At 36.7% G+C, this 18121-nt stretch overlaps 1 protein-coding gene across 3 annotated transcripts in view; it reads right to left on the reverse strand.

Annotated features, from left to right (window-relative positions):
• Positions 1 to 18121, reverse strand: part of LOC134665821 (methylcytosine dioxygenase TET-like) — a 138734-nt gene that overhangs the window by 35458 nt on the left and 85155 nt on the right. The window contains exon 1 of one of the 3 annotated variants that reach the window (XM_063522812.1): positions 10740 to 10956. The exons of the other annotated variants lie outside the window; for them this stretch is intronic. The gene's annotated coding sequence lies outside the window, so the exon portion shown is untranslated. Of the gene's footprint in view, positions 1 to 10739; positions 10957 to 18121 lie in introns of those variants that run through there. 3 annotated transcript variants of the gene reach the window in all.

The raw sequence follows: 18121 nt of genomic DNA on the forward strand, positions 1-18121 counted from the left end.
TAATAACTATAAAAGACTCCGCTGTCCGACTGTCCATCTGTCCGTTTGTCTGTCCGTCTGTAGGTCTGTCACCTGGCTGTATCTCATGAACCGTGATAGCTAGGCCGTTGAAATTTTCACAGATGATGTATTTCTGTTGCCGCTATAACAACAAATACTAAAAACAGAATACAATAACTATTTAAGTGGGGCCATACATCAAACGTGATTTCTTTTGCCGTTTTTTGCGTAGGTGGTACGGAACCCTTCGTGCGCAAGTCTGACTCGCACTTGGCCGGTTTTTTTACTATTACTACAATGATATTCAGATGATAGTTATCAATCACGAACAAAGTGAAGTAAATCATGTACGTGAGTGCCTTAACCCGGTGTAGATCGCGATCTCGGGGCACGCATCGCGACCGGCCCTTTCACGCGGTTACTGCTAGTTCAAGGGCCGTCTGGGCCCTGTCTGCTAGACTAGGGTTGTCACTCGAACTTATCATTTTATCAGGGCTGCCTTTGAAAATGTTTTGCATATTTTTCGATGCCATTGCTCCATTGAAAGCTCCATTGTTTTATATTGGTTCTGGGCCGTGTTGCATAATAAACTACAACTAATATTAATACAAGCGGAACTCCTTTTCTAATTCCACTTATTAGAAAAGGAGTTCCGCTTGTAATATTAGTTGTAGTTTTTTATGCAACACGGCCCTGGTCTATACTACCATATCTACTCGTAATTTTTTTTTGTACAAAGCCATGTTTACTTTGGAGCAATATCATACCTATACTTAATTTGGGTTGTATAATTTTACTGGTGCTGTGTTACTTTATTGTAGTTATGTTATATCTATTCAAAATACGGTAGCTTACAAATAAAACACCACTAAAACACATCCGCAGTATTTCATATTTCGTGTTCACCCGATTCGTGCCTATAATTATTCATATTTTATCTCCGTATAAATTTGTAGAATTATGTTATCTGTAGTGGCGTGGCGTTGACTACTAAAATGCTCGATGACAAATGGCCCTTTCGCACGCTGTTACCCGCTGCTGGTGCAGATACCGTCTGGTGTCTGTCTGCTAGCATATAGGGTTGGCACAAAAGGTTACAGTTTACGTTACGTTTATGTTACGAAAACAAATATTTCTACTGTTCTGAATATCGTATTTATTTACATTTTTGCGCATTTAAATGTTTACATGTAAATAATGTCACTGCACTCTAAAAAATGAAGACCAACTAAGAGCAGTTTCTTCTTAGTTGACGTTAAGTTAATTACAACAATTACGATCTTATATAAATCAATGAAAGCTGATTACTTAAAACAATAAGTGTATCTGTGATTGAACTAATAAAGTAGGTATTGATTAATCCTAACAATTGTATACCTTGCATCTATTATTAACTTGTTGACATAATTATGTAACGTAGGTTGATTCAATAAATATCAAGCTTAGTTGATCTTACTAGGGTCAATTAGTTACCATAATTCTTTTTCATGTATATATTGAACAAGATCTTAGTTGGCTCAGTTACATAGCAATAGTAAGATCAATCAGAATTACCTTATTTGAAATGTCGAAGTCCTTGTTAGGCTCGTATGGAATCAAGATGCTTGATTACGACTATCAAAATATTGATAGGGCCAACCAAATTTTTTTTAGAGTGTGTATGTTGAATCTATAAAAAATTATAACGTAGGTGGCAACCCTAGCATCACGCGTGTCCCATGGCATATTTCACTTCGCCACGACGCCCCGCGCGGACGTGTAAACAGGAGAAAGTACCCGATTTAAAACACGAATGCACGTAATCGAGCCCACGGGGAAAACGTCACATCACAAGAGCAAGCCTATTATGGATCGCTTTATCCACGTGATAAAACAACTGTCACTTTTTAACTCTGCGGGATATAAAGAGACGGACACCGTTTTATCACGCTGTCATGTAGACAAATACGACCATTATATCCGTACAGGTGACGGTTACAGCTCACAAGTTTCGTGAGCTTTGTTGACTGACAGTAGGTATCGACATCCGTCTTCGCAGGAATATTTCAAATCAGAAATGTATTTCAACGCTTTACAGCAGCGGTCAACCTTTTAGCAGCCAAGGGCCACATAGTAGTTAACGAAGTTGACGCGGGCCGTACTTTGTTAATATTTATGACTTTATCAGACATTGTCGTTTGTCAATATTACTTACAAAATAGCCAGAGGCTCGCGGGCCGCAAGTGAGTGGTTCGCTTGATGCCGACCGCTTCTTTACAGCATTATTCATCATTTTTGATTGTTTGAAAAACTACAAATCTGGAAAGTGATTTAGAATAACATTTTAATACCGTCGTAGATTTTGTAAAAACCAAGCCCCAAGGGGTGAAAGTTACCCTTATCACACGAGATACTTGGGCATCCGTCCTAACGATGTGAAGAGGAATGAACAGAAAATACATAATTTTCTAACAGCATTAGATAATATTTGAAGTCCTAGAAGCGTGGTTCGGGGAAATGACCGTCCTTTCCCAGTTCTATTTTTGAGCGTGATCCCAAGAATGGACCGGGGAGTCCGGGGAACATTGATTAAGGTAGTCCTGCGCGTGATGGTTCAAGGGCGTCCTGCCCCGGGGAATATGAGCCGTGAATGAACTGTTTGTAAACAAGGTGAACGGTCGATTGCTCCAAGGCTTTAGAGCGGACTGGAAGAATTTGGCGCAGATATAAAATCCGCGGCTAAAAAAAAAACACTAGATTCTCAGTGTCGTATGGGGTCCATTCAACCCAGTACTGCTTGGTTATTTGAGGAGTTAAGCTGATTACCGTAGCGAACTTGCTAGGCTCAGCCAATAGAAATGAAAAATCCAGAATGTGTCACTGAAGTTGATTTTGTTTTTGTTTGAAAAATTAACGATACAAAACAAATGCGATTCTATTCCAAGTGAATATGATTTAAATTTCATCGAACTGAATAAGTACTATAGGCAGGACCTTGGGCCTTAGGAGGCTAGAGTTTTTCGCCGGTAGGGTAGGTACCTACATAAAGCCATGAGGCTAATGACGATGACAAATAACACAGGGACATTCTGTTGAATGATAGGTGGCTGTGATATGTGCAGAGATATCTCACCCGAGGCAATATGAGGCAGTGAATGAACTGTTTGTAAACATGGAGGTGAACGTTCGATTTGGCTCGATATCGTTAATGCGGTTTTTGGAACGGACTGGGGCAGATGTGGCGAGGAATAACAATCTTTATCTTTAATATGTCTCTTTGTGTTTTGTATACTTCTTGTTTCACATTTTATGTTATTATTTCCTATTGTGCATTTTGTAATGGAATGATGTGTTGCCTGAATAAATATTTTTCTATTCTATTCTATTCTATTTGCCCCACTCTACTTCGTAATATTGGTTTGTTTCTCTTGGTTTGCATTTGAGTAGCATTTTAACATGTTTATTACTGTAACGATTACTACGACTTCTCGTATACTATGCCAAGTTTCACCAATTTCATTAACAACATTTTCCTTTCATACGTCTTTTGTGCAACGAATAAGCCGCCGATCAAGACGCCTTTTGTATTAAGTCCGTTTTACTCTACCATACGACGCCGACGAACGTAGTTACTCTGTAATGCCGAAGAAGCCTTAATTTTTTTTAATTGCCAAACACAATATCTATATAATAAGATTTAAACACTACAAATTCAATAGTGGCTATTTACATTTAGTTCAGTACGTTTTACTTAGGGCTGATGATTCTTAAAAAACATCATTGCGCCCCAGACGCTATGCTTTACACCTCACTTTAGTATCTGTGGGTAACGGAAATGTAATTACAGGCTTCGGTTTCCCTTTCCCATCAAACAGCAGAATTCTAAACGCTTGTTTGTAATCACAGACAAGACATCCTCCAGACTGAGCATAGTAGCTCTACCCCCTCTGTCACAAATACGGTAGTTTTACTCCATTTTCGAGTCGAAAGTGTCTTTGTGTGACGTCCGTGTCTTTGAACTGATCAATCACGGCACGGGACCTCGCTCACCTCGTCCCCCGCACCCCCGTATTTTTCGCAGCATCGGTTTCATGAAATAATTGCTCTAAACTCCGTCTAGAGCAGCGGTCGGCAACCTCTTAGTAGCCAAGGGCCACATAGTAGTTAACGGAGGTGACGCGGGCCGTACTTTGTTAATATTTACGACTTTAAATATGAGACATTGTCGTTTGTCACTATTACATACAAAATAGCCAAGGCGGCACTCGGGCCGCAAGTGACAGGTTCACGAGCCGCATGCGGCCCGCGGGCCGCAGGTTGCCGACCGGTGGTCTAGAGGATTCCTAGTCTATGTTTGTAATAGACACGTTTCATGAATAAACGCTCCATCGGTGCCCTCGCGGTGACAGGGGCGTGTGACGGTTGTCGCCCGCAGACGGCGCGGCAGCCGCCTCCGCATTATCCATTCCATTCACATTTACACCACGTGCGAATTGCATTTGTTTACTATTTCACGCTGGGTTTATCTCACGCAGAAACAAATGCTGGCTAATTAAGCTCTTGAGAACTAGCCGTCCTTTTCGCGAACGGCGATTTAAACGGGAAAGCTTAGTCGTGGAAAGGGAAACATATAATGAGCGGCGTTGCCTAAACATATTTCCCGGGAATTACTAGTACCTATGCTAAAGGTCTGGTTCAACAATACACAGTAAGATAACTGTTTTCGTTTCTTTTGAAACTATTTGATAACATTTTTTATAGCTAACGTGTAGGTATTAGAATGAAAATATTGCGACTGTGAATTATCACGACTATATACTCGTATTAAGTTCGCGATTGTAAATATATATCTGCACATCAGGAACTGTTTTTCGCAAATTTAGTGACTTATGCACAAAGAGAACACACATTAGAACCAATGTTGTGTCATAGAAATAGAACGGTCTGCATTACACATATGTAGCAGTTGGCAAGTGGTATTATACATTTTTTTATGTGTAAATTTCCCACTACTAGACATAAAAAAGCACCCTAAAAATAATTTCCGTATATAAGTACGTTTAAGTTTCCTCACATGAATTAAACAAATATTGTCCTGCTTAAAACTTCAACTCGCGCGTTAGAAAGCGGTGAAAGTACGGGAACTTCGACCTACTTGTACCCATGCCCTTATGTGTGTCAGACTATTTGAGCGATGAATGCCGTCAGAAATGACTTCTTTTTCGTGATTTATTACTCCCTTTTAGAATGTAAAGCAGCCATTTGTCATAATTATGGAGTTGCATAGAAAGAGTTATGTAGGTACTATAAGTTTTCTTCTTAAGAGCTTTTTGGACAGCGGAAGATATATCTTAATCTGGTTATTTATATTTAATAACGCAAAAGAGAAATGTGTGCTTGAAGATTAGTGATTTTACGAATAAGTACCTACATAGTTTTTTAAAGTTATAAAAACAATGTGATAGAGTCTTCACGCCGGCTTGAATAGAACAAAAAATGCGTAATTTTTTCATAATGTTGACATTGCCATACTTTGTCATTGTAAATTGCATGCAGAGTTCGCGTGGCCCGGCTCTAGTTTTACTTATCTTCATTGGTCGAATGATAAACTAACATTTTTTTTCTCTTTTGCGGAAACTTCTCTGCTATAATGAGATAATGTTCACATGTTTAAAATAGCTTTTATTTGAGCATTTTAACGTGGTTTACGTTTTTTGCAACTTTAAAACGAGTTTAGTGTTAAAAACAAGTTTTGAACCGCAGTATATGGAGTTAATTCGAGTTGATGTGAGCTCGTTGTGTCAATTAGGCAAAACTAGATGACTACGTGACAGCATTATGTGGCTAGGTACTTAGTGAATTGAATTATAGTGTGCGATTGTCCAATGAGTAACGTAGGGCCCGATTCGGATTTTGAAATAGATATCTATATCTTTTAGACATCACCAAGATACGATAACGATATGTCTAAGATCTAACCTGTCAAATTTGGCATTTGGGCGATTCTGGAGATACTCTTGAACGATTTCCACAGGATATGACTAAGTTAGAGATCCAATTCACATCTAATAGATATCTTACTCTATCTAACGTAAAAGTGACATTGGTTGCCCGAATTGCGCTGCAAAAGAGAACTGGTTGATATCTAAACTATAACGTATCTAGAATGGAACTAGTACGTGTCGTCTATTGTGAATATCTTGAAGTTCGAATACAGCAATTAGTTTTCGCTGGTGTCGAGGATAAAAATAAACTACCATTACTATAAAATATATTGTACGTAATATCTTATGATGGTTTTAGTAATCATACTTATGATAACATTAAATTGTCACAAAAAAAATCACTGCTGTTTTATATTGTTTAGAGTTAGAGGCAATAGAAATATAAACCGTATATTAGACCAAAAGCACACGGTAGCATACGCAGTGCAAGAGCTATTTTAAACGTCAAACTTCTATGAAATTATGACGTATAATAATACTTGCACTGCATGTGCTATCAAAATCGTTGCAGACTTTTGGTCTAACTCTACCTATATTCATTTACGTTTACGCGTAAACACGATTCTAAATGGCGATTTAATAATCATATGCAATAAAGTAAAACAAAATTACCTAAACGATGACAAATGACATTATAAATCGCGTTAAACAAAATAGCTGTATTTACTCGTAAATGCAAAGAGGAAAAGGCATGCACGGAATTCACGGAAAGTGAAAATTTATAGCTTTCATCGTACATTTTCCAATTACGGGACTCGGTGGCCATATTGATTTTCGCTTTTTGCAACAGACGGGTTTACAGGGGGCTTACATTAAAAATTCCGACGTGGATTCATGGCTCGCCGATACTGCCAATAACTTTTGACGGCGGACTTTAAACTGCTTTTTAAAATAAAACAACAGTATTGCGACGTTGTCTGGGGCTATAAAGTTAGTGGGCGAAAGAGCAATTTGTTTCGTTATAGCTTTTAACTTAAGCGCTTTAGTTCTTAATAAAAGCACAATTCGATTAGCCAGTAAATTGGCTTTCGTCGAAAATTTGGTAATGCATTGTCGGAATACAATCGAATAAATCTTGTTTTGGACTATTAAGCCTTGATAAAATACATAGGTAGGTTCCACATTAAAATCTGAATCAAATCCATCTAGAATGCTGACTTGGCAAATAAATGTTTTACAACAGGATGATATTGTGACGTTTTGCGAAATTAATCCATATAACCATAAGCTTTACTTTATGGGTTCGAATGAAAGGCAAGATACTCCAATCCTTCTCTATCTAACTGCATAGAATGACCGTATTCATGTAGCCGCTAAGGCGAGAGAGTGAATCCAAAGGAGGTGGGGAAGACTGAGACGGCACGAAATCGAAACTCGAGGTAGGCAGGGCCTAAATCTCGTTAAGGTTTTACGAGGTTAACCTAACATAATTTAGGAGTATTTTGACAACTTTTGTTACAGCGTACGTCGGAAACGACAATGGCCTTGGGCGTAAACGTTTAAAAAAATCCAATTACATCGTTTGAAAGCATCATATTTTGGCGTTTTGTGACGTCGTTTTAATGTCGTCCGGGGACACAGGGGACTTTTCACTAAGCTTTAAAAAGCCTTATTAAATGAGCCTATCAGTTTAATTTGTCCTTTGAGTATGAAGTCTAAGAGTTTCTTTAACTCGAGTTCTTCTCGACGAAAAGAAAAAGTAGGTATACGTAAATACTTAATTTTGTTGATCGACCGATGTGTGGTCCGTTTATTCAGGCTAGGATGCTTCGAAAAAAAAACAATCAATTTGGGACCAACGATGAAGTCAAAGAAAGCCACTAGTTTCCAAGATAAATGTGTGATTTATTTGGAACTTGTATAATTAAGCTTTGCTCCAATGATCTTGGATGGAATGGAATGGAAAATAGATGTGGTGGTCATTTTGTTAACTTTGAGCTGTATTGTTTTCAAATACTAGCGAAACTAAATAGCGTGGCACGACCGCATCGCCACGTGTTTTTATTTACACTACTATCAAGCCAACGCAATCGGCCACTGAATGAAACTGGCTGACCTAAATTTTTGTACGCACGCCGGCCGGCACTGGCAGCCGATAAGCGAGACTAATGCCCTATACGGTTTCTATTTTAAATTTGGAATGTTTGACAGTTTAAGGATGTTCAAAGTTTTTGAGGTAGTCTGTGCGGAAAGAGAAGAGTCGAGAAATTTATGGAATCAAATACATTCTACGATTGTTCTCTTTCCGCACAGACTATTCCATCTGTAAAGTAAGAGTTAACGAGGAATATAGAAATCATGTAAGCAATCTCATCAAAATTTCTTTTATGATGAGATTGCTTCTATGATTTTTAGCCACAAAATTACATCGGGCAGAGCAGACTGACTTCATGTGCACACTTGGCGTAGTTGCTACAGAATTGCGTATAATTTGAATATATACTGCATATTCAAATGATACGCAATTCTTTGTATATCATTTGAATATGCAGTATATATCCCCATCAAATATATATCCCTATCTTCCTAATTTTAAAAACCTTAAAGATGTAATGAGTACTTAAATCAAACAACAATTACGATAAGTTATTCTTAATGATATAAACCAGGAAATACCTACCTATCTAAACTTAGACTGTTTTTAAAAAGGTTTCCTCATTGCTGAGTAAATTTAGTATAGTCAAGGCCCCGGTAATAACTACTCATAGCAAGTCCTATAGCAACCGACGAAGGCCAACGCTCAGAGAGCGTTATCGTTTTAAAAAATAAAAACAAATCGATTCAAAAACGAGGACGTCAGATAAGCATTATCTGTGGTCGTAGTCGTATCTTTGTATACTTTGGCGATAAGGAATGGGAAAGAAACATGAATCAGAAGTGGAATAGTATTTTTTTTTAAACATTTTGGGATTTAACTCTCGACCACTTTAATAATTAGTCTCTCCATATTTGTAGCTACGACAAGGTTCAACTAAGGTATCATATTGAATTTTTGGTGAAGGGGGTAGAATAGAGTCGGAACAAGCTAACTCTGCACGGAGTTGGCAAGAACAGTTAAATTGAAAATTTAACCAAAAATACGTCTGCAACTGCACGTCCAGCACGTTTAGGTAGAGATATCGTGCTGGGAGTTCATTGCTTCTTGTTGAAGGCAAGTTAGGCTAATTGTACCAAGTAATTGTACCTACAGGAATTTTGAAGCATTGGATATTATATGCATTATGTAGGCAATACTTTTCTATTATACTATCTGCCCTATTCGAAATTTAAGATACGTCAGCTAAGAGATCTAGAAACGAAATGGATTAGATATGTCAGTGTCAAAAGTGACATTTTTGTTTGAAGAAACGTCACATTGACGTTTTGAGTGACACAGTTCGAATAGAGCCGTATCGTATGTATTTCGGAACTCGGAAGTTTATGGGTAACCGGCCAGGACGGGACGGGATGATGATATTGATGATTCTTTAGTTACAAGCATTTAAAAATATACTTCTGTGAAACGTAATTCAAGACCAAAAAAGGTAAGAAAATGTTGCCACTGCAATAATCTGTTTGTAAAATAGTAAATTCATTTTGATAAATAATTACCAGGGATCGGAAATTCGGATACTTTTATACCTAAACTTAGCAAATTCCCGGAAAAAGCTCAGATAGTATGGAGCCGGCTTCTTAAAAATATTGTTTTAATTATTTAAGTTCCGGGATTCCGGGATCGTATAAAACATCACGTAATAGTGTTAACTGTAAAAATATTTAGTTTATGACTATATTCAGCGATTTTGTTAACATACCTACACATTGGTAAACAGTTTTAACTACAAACAGGGTGTAATAAAAAAATTACCGCATACCACAAATTTTGTAAAAAGAAACAGCTGAAATATGTTATTTAAATACTTTAATTCGTATGTGATATGTATCCTAATTGCAGATATTCCGGGAAATCCCGGTAAATTTATTAGCAAAATTAAATTGAGTCCGCCTCCATACTACTCAACAACAACGCGGTGTAGGTCCTTGAGGCCGAAGTTTCGGTATAAAAGCATCCGAATTTCCGATCCCTGATAATTACGCTAAGATTATTTATTCATTAGTATAGTAATTTTACTCCTACTATTTAAAAAAGTACTTTTATTTACTTATTTGTACATAAATACAAGACGCGCTAGTAAAAAAATTGCAACATTTCTTACTTTTTTTGGTCTTGAATTACGTTTTGCAGTTTAGGTAACAACATGCGGTCTTATTGCTAAAAAGCGATCTCTTCGTTTCGTTTTCTGCTTCTCTATTTTTCTAAGTAGGTATGCAATTTGGCAAGAAACAGATACAGTATGTTAATTATGTAAGTTAGCAAGTGTGCGGTTTAAACTTTCCATTAAGTTGTTTTTATGTCCTAAGATACCTACTTAAATACATATCCCGACCCAATCAGCTCGCTTTTTTTACTAAAATGACAGATCGGGCCGAAATTGGGGCAGACGGGGACGATTGCGGAACTTAATTTGGGTTAAAAAAAAACAAGGTTAAAGTTTGCACTTCAAGAAGTGAAGATAAAATTTTCGAACGTCTTCGGCAAGGTTTATTGTCTCGCCAAATGCATCGCACGTCAGTCGTCTGCAGCCAGCATGTGCAGTGCTCTACATCCATCGATAACATCGCGTGCCTCACAGAGTATTGACCTTTACACTTGCCTAGACGCGATTTAGCATCAAACCGGTTTCATTTTCCCATAAAATTAAAAAGAAAACAAACCTTCAACAGCTGACGTTCCAAATCCAACTTTTAAAGTCACAGAAAAATTTACAATCACAGCACACGCGTTCGGAAACTTAGTTTAAAAGTTGATCAAATTCGCGCGGCAAACCGTAAGTGATTTGCGAGTGACGATCGATAGTGCAGTCGAATCGATATGTTACGTAAGCGCGTTGTGGCAGCGGCGTCGCACGTGACTGAGGACTGGCGATGTGCCGGAGCGCGCCGCGCCGCGACTCCGCGCCCCGCGCCCCCGCACCATAGATACGCTACAAGTCGTACGTATAACACACTTGATAAACAAATTACAAATTTTAGACGGCTACCGTGAGAGCTTTAATAGGTTTTCTTAAAGTCTTTTGTAGCGTATAAACACATTTGTTATGGAGTTCTTTACACTTTAATTTTTATTTTGAAGGAGTAAAGTTTTTTAATATCCAAACGCTTTTTATATAGGCTTTATGCCTATAAGTAGGCATGCACCCGCTCTACCAGGTAAGCGTCTGTCTAAGTAACTTTTACATTTTGTGAAAATGTTATGTGAGCAATTAAATATGTTTATTTTAAACTATACTTTATTTATAAAGTACCACTTTATAAATATGACGAATTATTTACGGCCTTATAAAGCTTAAAAAAAGCTCTTCGTTTAGTTGTACCACTATATATATGTCGCAGTAAGATAGATATAGCCGTTATATAGTTATAACCCTAGGGATATAATTATATGACGTAACATAGTTATACGAAAGCGATTCATTACTATCTTACTAGGTATATAACTATAATACGGCTTTAGTTTAGTGATATAGTTATATTACTGGATTAAGTTTAGTGAAATAATTGTAAGTAGGAGTGCAGCGGTGCGGCGGAGGTATAGTTATATCCCTAGGGATATAGTTATATGCCGTATAGTACGTAACTACGTATTATAATCATATTCCTAGTAAGATAGTAATTGTAGGTATTAGGAGTGCGGCAGTGAGGCGGACGTTTAGTTATATCCCTAGGGATATCGTTATATGCCGTATTATAATCATATTCCTAGTAAGATAACTAGGGTAAGACCACCAGTGAATGAACACTTAAGCAATTATCCAAGTTTGAAAAATCATTGCTCAGCATTCATTAATAATTGGAATAATTAACTGCAATTTAATCAATCCTCATTTAATAAATAAGAAAGTAATTTCTGCGATTTTTAATTACTTTCATAGTTTTTGAGTTATACCAGAATTTACTAAAAACTACCCAAAAACCTAATGAATGAACATAACAACTAGTGAATGAACACCGAAAAACCCAGTGAATGAACATTATTTAACTCTTTTTAATTAGCATAATAAAATCATTTTTATCACAAACACCGTTTCCGGCTCTATTTAATAGGTATAACGATAGCGTTTATACCTTTTTATCCCTCCATATTGACTTCAAATCGATTAGAATGTATTAAAATGATGGTTATTCACCAATAACATAGAAACCCGTTAAATATTAAAAGGAAAAACTAAAATCAACCATTAAAACAAGAACCAACGTGCATATTTTGATGAAAAGGGGTCAGGCTCAGCAAATAATGCTTAAAATAGGAAACTTGTCACTGCATTGTTCGTGGTTACACTGTTCATACATAGAATTAGTAGAAATCCAATAAATGAACAAGCCAAATTTTGTATTGTTCATACATAGGCATGACAAATCTAGTAAATGGACTATAGAAATTTGGTTTGTTCCAATACTGGCTAAATGAATCAGAATCGTTTTCTATGGAGAATCACAAAAAACAAGCTCAATACAATTGCGTTTACATATACATTTGGGAAAAAAATTAAATCTACGCGACACCAGTAAATGAACACACTGTTCATTTACTGGTTTCAGAACATTTGATGAGCCAGTAATGGAACTATAAAAAATAAAGACTTAATCGCATAATACGCCGACAAAGTGTACATAAATAGAAGGTTTAACTCTTAATCTAACCAAATAACTAAACTTTGTACTGGTAAAGATGAAATAAGCACTTCATATGTTGCTCCAAACGTACACTGTTCTTATCTGGGATCTAATGTTTCCATACAAAACTTCAAATCCAGAAACACGTAAACTTCAAACGCCAGTCACATCCTAACTGGTCGAAAATAAATTTATTACGGGTTCTCATTGCATAAGATATAGAGTTGTTAATAAGAAAAAAAATAAGACAAGTGGAAGAAATTGCTATATTTCTTATTTTAGACAAAAAACGTGATTTTGTTCATTCACTGGGGGGTGTTCATTCACTGGAGGGTTTACCCTATTATATATATTTTCATACTGCTATTCTTAAGGGTTTATGAGGCATTGCGATCGATTCACGAAAACTGGCGCGAGATTTGACAGAATTTCAATGAAAATAGCTGTCACTCAGTAGAAATCTCGTGCCAACTTTCGTGAATCGACCTGTACTTTTACGTAATATTGCTAAAAAGTATTATACGGCATATAACTATATCCCTAGGGATATAACTATACCTCCGCCGCACCGCTGCACTCCTACCTACAATTATTTCACTAAACTTAATCCAGTAATATAACTATATCACTAAACTTAATCCAGTAATATAACTATATCACTAAACTAAAGCCGTATTATAGTTATATACCTAGTAAGATAGTAATGAATCGCTTTCATATAACTATGTTACGTCATATAATTATATCCCTAGAGTTATAACTATATAACGGCTTTATCTATCTTACTGCGACATATATATTGTATGTAAATAAATGATTCGTTATGCTTTATTTATTAGATATGTTTATTTTACACTATATTTATTAAATGCTACCAGACTGTAAACCTACCTATATTTAGGTATTTTTATATGACTATGTATTCATATATTAACGACTATTTAGCTTTTCACACCTTCGACTTAAACAAAACATCGAGATAAAGCACAAATTTTAATTTTTAACAAGCAGAAATGTCTGCTAACGATGCTACTAAGCTTAGAATAAATTTTAAAAGTGGATAAAGATCCACCAGAGGCCTTGAGTTCAAGTCTCACCTAAGCTTCTAAGCACAAACTTACGGAATAAAATAGTTTTTTTTTTCTAATGGCATATTTCACATACTTTTTTATCAACGGCTGCTCTAAGAAGTGCTTTTCAGTGCGCAAGATGACTTGCTACCGCGTCATGGTGCTACGCCAACTTTCACGCAATTCATGATTCTAGCATATGTACTACTCGCTATGGCGTGCTATAAACTGCCGTATTCGAACTTCAAGATATTCACAAGAGACGATACGTACTAGATCCATTCCAGATACGTTATAGTTTAGATATCAACTAGTTCTCTTTCGCAGCGCAATTCGGGCAACCAATGTCACTTTTACGATGATGTGAATTGGATCTCTAAGTCATATCCTGTGGAAATCGTTCAAGAGTATCTCCAGAATCGCGCAAATGTCAAATTTGATAGGTTAGATCTTAAACATATCGTTATCGTATCTTGGTGATGTCTAAAAGATATCTAATAGATGTCTATTTCAAAATCCGAATCGGGCCCAAAGTCTAACAACGTTTCTATTCGACGCATAAAACATTTATGTACTAAACAAGTCAACATAAAAATAAAGAATAACGGAAGGTAAATAATGTAACTAGCGCTGTTCCCTAACAGCTAAGTAGTATTAAATTTGAGGCATTATTCAAATTTTGCTAGAGAATTAGCAAACAGGCAACTGACACGCGACCAGACGATGTAAATGGCCGCTAAGTACAGGTATTTACGTTATTTGCTATATTTTTTTAGCTTAATAAGAGCGTAAATAATTCGTCATATATGCGATTAACCTGTTGAGAGTTGTTTGTATGTGCAAGTATATTGTCGCATGTTGATACCTAAAATTTAAAAGAAATATTCTATTGTAGTTTACTTCAAGTGTAGTGAAAAAGATCATATACATACCTACGCAAAGATTTATTTAATGTATCTCACCATAATATGAAGAATGTATTCTTCATATAGTGCAAGAATAACTAAATGAAGCGGCGCTAGATCTCAACCTCGCGACGAGTGTGCTTGTGAGTCTAAGAATGTGCATCTATGTATATCTATACTTCTAGATATAAGTCAATTTATTCTTAAAGTCAATTTATTCTAAAAGTTCACTCTTACGCCATACGAAACATACTGGCTATGAACTATAGAGTCAGATTACTTTGCCTGTCTATTCCGACCCCTGATAATAACTCGCGGCAGCTATTACATTTGAATTTAAAAACATCATTTCAATTTCAAATTTAGTATTCTTTGACATTTAGTAAGTTTGTTTTCTGCTTTTCTGTACCATTTCCGGTAATGAGCAATTAAGTTGCCGCGAGATCCGGCTACGGAACTCGTAGCGCTACGAGATGGTACTTATGCAAAACAGGCCAATATTTCATCGCTCCTACGTCTATTGCAGGCAGTATTATCATAACAATCGCTTATGTTATGTACGAACTAGGTAGATTATATGCCGCGTAAGTGTACCTACTTCCTTGCACTAGGTACACTAGAGTCGGGGAACGTTCAAGAACCTGAAGATTTAGGACGTCTTGCAACAACTTATCAAAGAGACTACCAACTTATATTTAAGTGCTAAGTTTGGCATATACAGTGTGTATATTCACTTTATAACATATAAAGCATTGTTTCAAAACTACTCGTTCAACATAATAAATAACACTACTTTCTTCAAATATAAACTCGAGAATATCAGAACACGAGCGCAAAGCAGAACGTCATACTTCAATTGCTTCCAGATTCCTTTTGACAAGTCTGTCCCGCATATTAGGCAAATAGATCGGTTCTGTTATCGATTGTGCAACTGACGGACGGCTCGATGCATCGGTGCGGGATGGCACTATGCGCTCGCCCAGTGGTAGAGCGTATCCGAACGCACCGACCCTTTAAAAACAAAACGTTCCTATTTTGAATTTACGATTTAAACTTTTTCTTTTCTGTCTGTAGTGGCAAACGAGTTTAATTTCAAGGACAAGATTGGAGTTGAGTGTGTGCCCGTGCATCCGCATTAATACGAAATGTGGCAGCTATGTGCCGTTACGTCTGGCAGACGGTAGACGGGTATGTGGCCGTGGGCAACATTATACAACTGAATATGCAATTAAATGAGGGCAGTTTCAGGGCGCGCGAGCGAGACAGCCGTCTTCTACCACACGATATTTATTGAACAAGTTTATAACTACGTGTATTAGACGAACGAGTTCGTACAACGTTTTCTCATTTTCCCGGACGAAACTTTTCTAATATTATAGTTTCATTCATATTGTCGGTAGTTTCGCGGAGTTTTCTTTCGTGGAAAATGAAAGACTATTTCCATAACTATTATTTCGCTTTTATTGCTTTGTTAGTTTCTTTTGCTTCAAATAGATTTGTTAAGTTAGGAGTTTTGTATTTTATCGCTTGGAAGTAATGTTTGTTCTTTTCTTATTTCCTCCGCCTTATCGTACAATCTCGATTTAATATTATGGTAAATGTATTAACACAAAGTGAACCACGAAACGGTGGGGCTAAAATTTCCAATTCAAATGTAGAGTGCAGTTTACTTTTCTATTCGTTATTAATAATGTAACAGTCACTCTCGCTCGCGGAGTGGCTGTCTGGATGCAGCCTTGACCGCGCCGTAGAAAAAAAAGAAAAGGGTAGAAAATCACAGAAACAGTCTAAATAGGTCAATAACTTGGACATCGTGAGTATAATCAGTATCGTAAGGGATACGACTGATATTACAAACGGTTTATAGCTTAATTTCTATTATCTCTAAATGGTACCTAGAATGTGAATGACTAAAATTTACTTCAGAAGTGTTTTTTAACTTTAGGTTAACTATTATACATATAGGTACCCAATTAACACCTAAAGTTTATATTACTTTTGGTTTGATACCATTTAGGCGGGAAGAAAAAACGTAGCATTAGATAACAGATATATCTATGGTCATTTACTTTGATATTGTAATTAAAGAAAAACATATTTTCGCTAGCGTAAATTTTCAAGTAAACTAAAGAAAACATAAGATAAGGCAATGTATGACTAAATGGGATCGAATTGAATGTAAATGTTGATTTTTAATTATGTGAAGCTTTGCAATTTATGCAAGGCGGCGTCTCAGTTTTCTGAGTAAATATTGCGAGCGAAGCCAGGCGTGGCACATAGCGACTGTTATGATTGAAGAAATAATTAATAACATTATTACAAGTTTTACATTTATATATTGCATGAAATTAAATAATTTATGAGTTTTCTTTGAAAAACTAACATGCTATGCATTAAAACCGGTTGAAATATATAAAAAAAAACTCTACAAGACCTACTTAACTAATTCGATCGGTAAATTAATTTGACTGATTACTTCTGTATTTTTTCCGAAACCATACCCGCAGGCCTGCACTACGTTTTAGGTACTATTTCTGTAATCCTATAAAGATTATTAGAGAACGCAGACAATTTACAACTTACGCAAGTAACGGCGACGCGAAGTTTCATTAGAAAAAGTTCCTTGTCGCGGAGTTTTTCCACAATGGTTGTAATTAAAAGTTCCGCTTTGTGGCGCAAAAAGGGCCAAACTTGCCATTAACAACTCGGGGCTTGCATGCCGCGGCGCGGCTGACTGCCGATGCACTGTTTTGCCCGCGTTCTCGGGTTATCTACGATTGTGCCTACGTAGCTAAAGTTTATGAATTAGAAATACCGCCTTACTTGGTATACAAAAATAGAATAAGCATGTAGTCGCATGGTAGGTCTATGCGACAGTACAGTCAGCAGCAGAAGTTGCTATGCAGGCAAGGTGTTCAAAATTACCTTGACGCGCTCTTATTCTCTTACAATAAAGTCGCGTCAAGCTCATTTTGAACACTTCGCCCGCTTAGCAACTTCTGCTGCTGACTGTACATGCTGTGGAACTATAGGAACTATTTGGATCTTTACCATGAGAATTATAATTTTCAGGAAAGGATTTTTGGTATCATATACAGCTTACACGCGCGAATCCAGACCTTGTTTTAGACAGGGGAAAAATATACTAGGCGGTTTAAAACAACATCACTGGCAGTGTAGAAAAAACAAGCAAAAACACAGTATAACTCATGTCTCATTAAATTGTCCATGGGTTCCAGGATTTAAGAAAGTTTCACTGGACGGTAAATAAAAAAATATTGTTTATAAGGAACCAGGTAGCTGTTTAAAGTTTTGATTGAATTGCTGCACATTTTTAAATCAAATAAGTTGACTAAACGCGCGAGGAGCGAATAAACCAAGGAAGTTGTTCAATCAGGTCAATTTCCTTGGTTGAAGACTGCAGAATGCAATTCCGATTGCTTCCTAG

Source organism: Cydia fagiglandana, chromosome 7 (genome assembly GCF_963556715.1).
Source record: "Cydia fagiglandana chromosome 7, ilCydFagi1.1, whole genome shotgun sequence".
Taxonomy (NCBI): Eukaryota; Metazoa; Arthropoda; class Insecta; order Lepidoptera; family Tortricidae; genus Cydia; species Cydia fagiglandana.